The 8,052-nt window shown below is 49.6% G+C and overlaps 1 protein-coding gene across 13 annotated transcripts in view; it reads right to left on the minus strand.

Annotated features, from left to right (window-relative positions):
- Positions 1-8,052, minus strand: part of MSI2 (musashi RNA binding protein 2) — a 468,587-nt gene that overhangs the window by 49,583 nt on the left and 410,952 nt on the right. The gene's annotated exons all lie outside the window — the stretch shown is intronic.

The raw sequence follows: 8,052 nt of genomic DNA on the forward strand, positions 1-8,052 counted from the left end.
TAGATTTCCGTTTCTTCCAACAGAAGAGCCACTTAGAGACTAACCTAGCCAGCAGAAGCAGTCTCGGAGACAGGATGTAGCGTGCCCACAGAAGGGTGATGTCCAGAAATGCCCCCTTCTGCAGGCTTAGAAGACAGAAGGGCTGTTGGTGTTATGCCCATCCCTGGCAACCTCTCCCATTCCTGTGTGCGGGGAGGCCTGTGGCTTCTGAGTTGGCCTGAAGGGAATTTCACAATAAGCAGCTCATCTTAGGTCTATATCACCCCTCCTTGCTCAGTCATCCTCCATCAAATGACACTAAAATCACCGTGGAGAAGACACTGTATTAGAATGCAGCTTTCAAATCCCAAGTCCTGTTTTATTATGCACTTGCTCATCACAATGCCGGAGCCTCAGCTCAAAGGTCACCTTGCAGATGTCCCCCAGCCAGGGGTGAAAGACAGGGCTGCTGGGTCCCCACTAGAGGGCGCAGCCGGCAGGCAATGAGCGCCCAGTTCTGGGCTGGTCCCCTGTCTCCAGCTAGGCTTCTGGGCAGTGGAACCCGCACCCCTGAGGGCCGGGCACACGGAAGAGAGGAGCCTCTATTTTCCACAGTCAACACTTGTGTGTGTCTGTCTCTGTGAGCAGAAGACCCAGGCTCCAGAAAGCATGTTAAAGTCCCCGAACAAGCCATCTGGAAACTCATGCATCTTTGAGAAGACTCATAAAAAGCAACGGCTCTGGCTGCTTAGGAGAGAATGGGGACTGCCACTTGGCACATAAACTTGTCAGTAGCTGTTCCTGCTGTCTGACATGGGAAGACATTAGGGACAAAGTAATTTTCTTCTTTCGCGAAGTCAGCGTAACTCCACATACTGAACACTGGCTGGCTACACAGGAAAGGGGCTCATCTGAGAACGCTGTCTCCCTCTAAGAGGAGACGTAGAGAGTGGGGTTGCAAGGGGTGGGGGGGAAGGCATGAAGCCAAATCTCTGACCTGAGGGTGCTTTCTGTGGAAGTCATTCTCCAGTCGATTCTCAGTGATCTTTCTAAGTGAAGGGTGCCTTTTCCCCAGGCACGGAGACTTATTTTGGGGGGCCAGAATAGGTCCCATATACCAGGATCAGCTCGGGAAGAGAAGATGGGACGTGGCTCTTAGTGGACAAGGGCACCTTGTCTACTGCTCAGCTAGGGTGTGCGTGTGTGTCGGGGGGGAGGGGCAGGGAGTACACTTTGTTGAATAAATAAACAGTGCTGAGATTTATAAATTGGATATTATGACTCCTGTCCCAGAAGAGGACAATGTCTTGCAAACGTCTTGGCATTTTTGCAGCAGGAGCTATGAGCGTTAAGTGGCTTGGGATAAGCCCTGCTCTAGGATGGCAGTTTGGGGGCTCATTGTGGTGATCAGGTTCATTTCATTAGCAGCATCCATGGAAGCATTTTAATCCCAGGCAGGTTTCTCTTTGCCCTTCATCCTCACTCCCCAATATCCTCTGGGCTTTCCCAGTCAAGGTGGCACCCACAGAGAGGCAGCAATGATGTAGAGAAAGGGAGCACTGGACTCGGAGGCAGAAGACCTGACTGTGACCCCAGCTCTGTTCTTACAGTCAGGTGCCTTGGGCTAAGAAGCCACTCACAAACCCAAGTCCTCATCTGTAGCAAGTGAGTGATGCTTTCCTTATTCAATCTGACTCACGGGGCTGCTTCAGGAATGAAAAAGAGAAAGTGTTCTGTAACTTGTCAAGTTTAAAACAAATACACCCTATTTCTGAAATAGTTATGTATGCAGAGCCCAATAAGGCAGGTACCACCTGTGGATTCAGGAAAATCTGATATAGGAAAATGCAATTCACTATCCATATGAATCAGGAGGTGACTTACAAAAATCCCAATTTATCCATTTGGTGCATTTAATCATCTTGGGCCTGAAGAAAGAACTCCTGGGAATGGGGGTCAGAAAAGCGAGGACACCGAATCTCACCGAGGGTGGCAAGAGGAGATGCACTTGAATGAAAGTTGGTGGCATTTCACATGGGATAAAAGCAGAAACTTCCTGCCCATCAATAAAATACTCTGATGGCTGACCTGGGAAAGTCCGAGAATCTTATCCTGGAGATCCTAACAGAGACGGATGCTGCAGGCTTAAGACTCTCACCTGCAAGGGTTGGACCCAAAGCTACCGAGCATCTTTCCCTTAGGGTTCTAAAACGAGATGGGAGAGATGCCTGCTGTCTGGCCAGCATGTGACTCTGCCCAACTGTGGTGAGAAGGGACTGGCCTGAGAGTGGAATTAGGCATGGAGGGTAGGGAAGTGGCAGGAGTCAGAACAGCCTCATTGTAGGTCTAGAAAAGGTATGGAAGTCTAGTCCAATAATTCTTGCGTTGTCCCTAAGTGATGCCACTGGACCCGAGGCAAAAAGCTAGAGCCAGGACAATGAGGGGGGCACCTCTCAGAGGGCACCTCTGGCTCTAAGGCCTGAAAATTGGATTATTACTGATCCAGAGAAAGGAACTGTTTACAAAATATTTTCCAGATGAGCTCAGTTCATATATTTGGGACAAGCCAGGGGCCCACCAAGTTTCAGCCCTAGACCCAGCTCCTAGTTCGGTGGGTCTCACATTTCCGCAAAAGCCAGGGCCAGCCCTCAAGACAATTTCAGTCATCTGCTTTGTGAATTATCCGCTGCTGCCAGGTTTCATTTCAGGCCGAAGACCACAGTGGCCCCGGCACATTTCCGGGAGAAAGACCCTCCCCTGCCCAGCTCGTGCATGTGGCTCGGGTAAGGCAAATGCAATGGAGGGCCCACCCTTGCCAAGGCCAATTCAGAAGGGATTTGGGCTGACTGGTGTCACGGCCTCCATTCCCAACCCCCAGTCCTGACAGGATGGAGGACTGAGAACAGGAGAGGTCATAAGCCTGTGTAATAGTCTATGAGGGCAGAGGCTGTGTTAATTCATCACGCTGAATTTTTAGGAGTTTTTGTTTTAGAGAAATTTAAAGAAACTAAATAAAGTTATCACACTCTCCAACACTCACCTCTACCTTCACCTTGTCTATATCATGCTTGTATCTGCCTTAATTTAAAACTCCACAGTCATAGGACTCTATCTCCCTTATTAGCAAGAAATTCCTCCAGGCAGGTGGGGAACTCTCAGGATTCTCAGGGAGCCCTATGTTCCCGATCAGAGAGCATACTCTCCAAAGAGCAATAGCAACCTTCTGCCATTCCTTAGTGGACACTGGCTCCACAATGCCAGTTGACTGTCAACAGTGAGGGCCTGCATGAGTCTCTCTGAACAGCCAGCTACTCTTTATTGGAGGGCTCTGAATTTCGGCAACTGGGCAGCCAGAGGCCTTCCTGGGGAACAGAATTGGGGATCCCATTCTGCAGTTTCCTTCCTGTGTCCTCTGAAAACAGTGCCCACTGTAAATAATTGCAGATGGTCAAATGCGAAAGGTAAGCATGAAAAGACAAAATCTATTTCTGATAATGGAAGGAGAATACTCGGTTATGAATTGGCATGTCTCGAGCAGAGCAAGGTAGGATTACACTCCAGGAGTCTGCCCGGCCAGCTATGTCCCAGCAATCCTTGGCTCAAGCTTTCCTTCTAGAGCTTAGCCTGAAGGTAGGAGAGACTGGTAGAGAAGATCAGCAACGATGTCCAACCCGGGAAAATTGTATGACATGCTAAATTAAAAGCAAATCAGTTCAGGCACCCAGATGCAGGGACAGTCAATTTTATACACAATATAGTTTTTAAAGCTCTGCTGAAATTCAGGCTATTTCAGAAGGGAAATACTTTAAAACTGGGGGAGGATTAACAGAGCAATGTGATGGGATTTCTTTTTCACTGTCTGCATATACAAAGAGATATATGACTGAGAGGTACACACTCAGCCTGGTGTCAACATCATGCTAGTCTTGATGTATCTGGAGTCGCCTGGCTCCTCTTACATGCTGCACGGGACACATGGTGAGTGTCTGGGCACGCACTGGGCTGATAGGACAGCCAGCATCACACAGACATTCCAAATGTCAGTGACAATGGCGCCAGTCTTATGATAAGTTGTAGTTTCTGCTCATTCTCAAAACTTAACCTGATTCAGACCACTGAGGTTGGTGCTGATAATGTCTACTGGTTAATGTTGGCCTGTCTCAAGTAGCGAACTGATGGACATGAGCACTTAACACTTGTGAATTATTTTGTTGAAAGATCTTGGCTTCTGGTCAAGTCACACTCCCCTAAAACCCTCAGGAGATAGTATCATTATTAGCCCGTTCTAAAACTCTCCTATAACATGTGAGTGGTAAAGCTGGGGAAGCACACTACCATTCAGATCAGTGTAGGGAGAAAGTTCCAAACACCCAGAACCAACCCATCTGAGAAAGGCTTTCTGGCTAGGACCATGCATTTTCTGTTGAGATATAATCTCAACAGTGCAGTGGTGCACTCTTGACTCACTGCAACCTCTGCCTCCTGGGTTCAAGTGGTTTTCCTGCCTCAGCCTTCTGAGTAACTGGGATTACAGGTGTATGCCACCAAACCTGGCTAATTTTTGTATTTTTTGTAGAGACAGCGTTTCACCATGTTGGCCAGGCTGGTCTCGAACTCCTGACCTCAGGTGATCCACCTGCCTCAGCCTCCCAAAGTGCTAGGATTACAGGCGTGAGCCACCATGCCCGGCCCTCCTGATACGTTTTTATTATCAGCCCTGATTTGATTCTGTAAGTGTATCTCAAGCTCCAAAAGGGCCAGGCCGGGTGGGTTCTAGGCTGGTGGGTTGGGAAGGTGGGTGAGGGAGGATGGTTGTTAGTGGTTGACTGCTGTCTGCCCATGGTGCAAATTCTGGGGATGGAGCAGCCTTGAATGGGCTGTGGCCTTGTGGCCAGAGAAACTAGGCTTTTGTCATGAGGCCAAGGAAAGAACTTTCTGGAGTTGAGGTCAGTTCCCATTTCTCTCAACCCCTAAGGGCCCTGAGGGACTGAGTTTGTTTGCAGGTTTCCAGGAGGCAAGCACAGAGGGCCCTGGGAAGGGAAAGGCCATGAGGCAGTCACTGGGGCCCTGTGCGGTGACCAGATGTCACTCCTGCCTGGCATTGGCACAGGGCTTGTCCTGCTTGTGTGAACTATCTGCCAGGCTTCACCAGACCAGGCTTCAAGCCTCAAACGCAGGATGGTGTTCCCGATCCCTCTCCACCGTGAACGGATGTTTCAACAACACCTTACCCTGAGCCTCTAAAGCGCTTCAGAAGAGGAGGGAAAACCAACCCGGGAGACACATGTTACGGTTTGGCTGAAGCAGGCGGTGTCTTAACACTAACATCCTGCTGCCTCTTCCTTAAATTAATTGGCTTCAGACTCCAGGCCCACACAGGTTAGAATTTGCAAGGACTAACAGACAAGGAGGCTCCTCGGAACCTGCAGCACCCATGCCATGCTGCACTGAGCCACCCAGCAGCTGGGCACGTAGCTGTGGGGAGGCGAGATGCCACCATCACCACTCAGCAGAGAAAAGGCAGAGAGGTGGCCCCTGTTGGGTGATACCAGAGCCCTTGCTTCCTCATCCAGCCCTCCCAGGTCTGAGACTCCAAAGGAAATAGACAGGGAGTTTGCTGCCCGGAGACAACTCCCTATTCTCTCTTACAGTTTGGTGGCTCCAAGTTTCTACTAGTTCAGTCCTGAAAATGTCCCTTGCATTGCTTTGCTTTGATCCAGTGACTGCCTCTGTCCTTGAAGCACATTCATCTCTTTTTTCAAAAAAGAAGCCAGTTTGGCTTTTCCCCACATCTCCAGCCACCCTCTCATGTTGCTGCTCTGTGGTGTGCTTGGGCACCAATTTCCAACCTGAAAACCACCTTCCTGCCTGCCTCTGGCCAGGAGGCTCAGATCCTTCCTTGTGTCTTATAAGTAATTCCACTCACTGCAGGCCCAGTTTCTGCACGACAGACTACTGCTAACAGAAAACACTATGAAATCCAAGGCTAGGACCACAGACTTATGAGGCAGCCTAACGTGGTCCTCTCAATCATGATGAGAAGCTGTGTAAGAATTAGATGTCACTCTGCCCCGTTAGGCCTGATACTAGCAGGGACAAAACAGGGCCTGGAGGTGAAAACCAATGAGGCAAGAAGCACAAAGTTCTAGAAGCTGCGGCTTCTGCAGGTGTGAGGCTGGAAAGGGAACCCATACTTATGAGACCCTACCGTGTTGCTAGGCATGTTGGTAGGTGTTTCACACCATCTTTTTTCATGCTCCGAACATCTTGTAAGAGCAGCTTTGTAACCCCCATTACAGATAAGGAGACCAAGGGTTTGAGCAGCTAGGAAATGTGTCCAATGCCACACAGTGTCTCAGATAGGACCAAATCTGGCTCTAACTTGAAGGCACATGCTTTTTGAATTATGCTGCTCAGGTATCCCTTCTGGAATCATACTTTGACAAGGTTTCCTCTGTTTACTTGGATCTTTCTTTGCCCCAGAGAAATTGCAAATTCAAGGACACAGAACAGATTCTCCAACCTTGGAGTAGAAGCTCCTGAGGGATGGACCCTGTTGCCCTTTCCAAATTGGGAGCTCCCTGGCAGTGGAAACATCTCTTCCATCAGGGTGGGGGTTCCCTGAGGTCAGGATCTGACTGCCCCAAGAGATACAGGACTGCCTCTCTCCTGATGACTAGGTCACTCTCCCCTATGCCACAGACCAAAGAACAAGCAGACTTGCAGTACTGGTGGGGTCAGGCTGGAAGCAGAGAGGGCACTGCCAGAGCGAAAGTAAGCCCTGGTCAACCCTGGGCCCTCCGCTAGAACTCCCCTCCCCAACCCCAGGAAGGTGCCTGGACCCAGGGGGCCACCCAGAGAGCTGATCTCAATCCTAAAAGACCACTCCATTCTGCTGAGAGCCAAGGCCTTTGGGGAGCTCGCATGCCCTAGGGCTGAACGGTATTTATTGCCCAATCATATCTAATAGAAAACTCACTGCTGGGGTTCTAGCAGGCAGGGGGCAGGGTGGGGTGGGGAAAGTATCCCAGGGGCAGCCCCTTGAGGACCCACACAAAAGACTTTCCACTTGAGTAGCTCCTCTTTAATGATTATAAAGGCACAGGAGTCTAATCCATTTTTGATGTAAGCACTAATAGTTCTGTGTCCTTGAAGTTCAAAGCAAGCGCATACATGTCACTAATTAGCCAAGCACAGAGCCATTCAGCTCCCTCTCATGTTTCTAATTAGGTCTTTAATAACAAACAAACTCCGACCTTACCAAAAGGCCCCCATTGGTCAGTCAAGGAGGGTGGCTGCTTCTCTGTTTACGGTTGCTGCAGGCTGCTAGTTTTATTTGTACATGCCCTTAATCTCAGCCAGGACTGGCCTGTCCTCGAGAGAGACAGGAGGGTCCCTCTATGAGGACAAAAACCCCTTGGTCCACCCTGGAGGGTGGCCTTCCTGACCCTGCTGGGAAGACCAATGGAGGCAGGAGAGCTGTGGGCTCCACAGCAGCAGGCTAGAGATCCCAGCCCCACCTCCCCACCTCCCAGTTAGAGGAGGCTGGGGTACCAGTGACAGCCACAGAGATGTTATGGAGCTTTACATCCAGCAAGAACATGAGATACTTGGGCCCAGTGTTACACACTGCACCTGCCTGAGGCTCAGCCTGCTAGATTCTGGTTTGATGGGTCTGTGATGCAGCCTGGCCACTGCACAGTTTAAAAACTCCCCAGGTGATCCTAACAGAGAGTAACGTTCAAGAGCCACAGCATTGGCCTCAGTCTCTGGGTTGATTTGCTCATTGACAGCAGCTATTTACAGGTCCACTATTATTCATGAATACCATCCACACAGAATCAAACCCTAAGAGATTTAATCAACCACACCCAAGGATGGAAGTCTGAGGACAGATGTGTAAAATGATACACAGTTCTGGAACGGCTTCTGTCCCTCCCATTGCCTTCATACATTAAACAATTCATGGCTGACTGTTTTCAAATTCCCACCAAGTTTTCTATCACCTGGAACCTCTTGGCTTTCTCTCCACTCACTTCTCCTCAGATCTTTTTTCTTTTTTTTCCCCCCCCT

Source organism: Papio anubis, chromosome 17 (assembly GCF_008728515.1).
Source record: "Papio anubis isolate 15944 chromosome 17, Panubis1.0, whole genome shotgun sequence".
Lineage (NCBI taxonomy): Eukaryota > Metazoa > Chordata > Mammalia > Primates > Cercopithecidae > Papio > Papio anubis.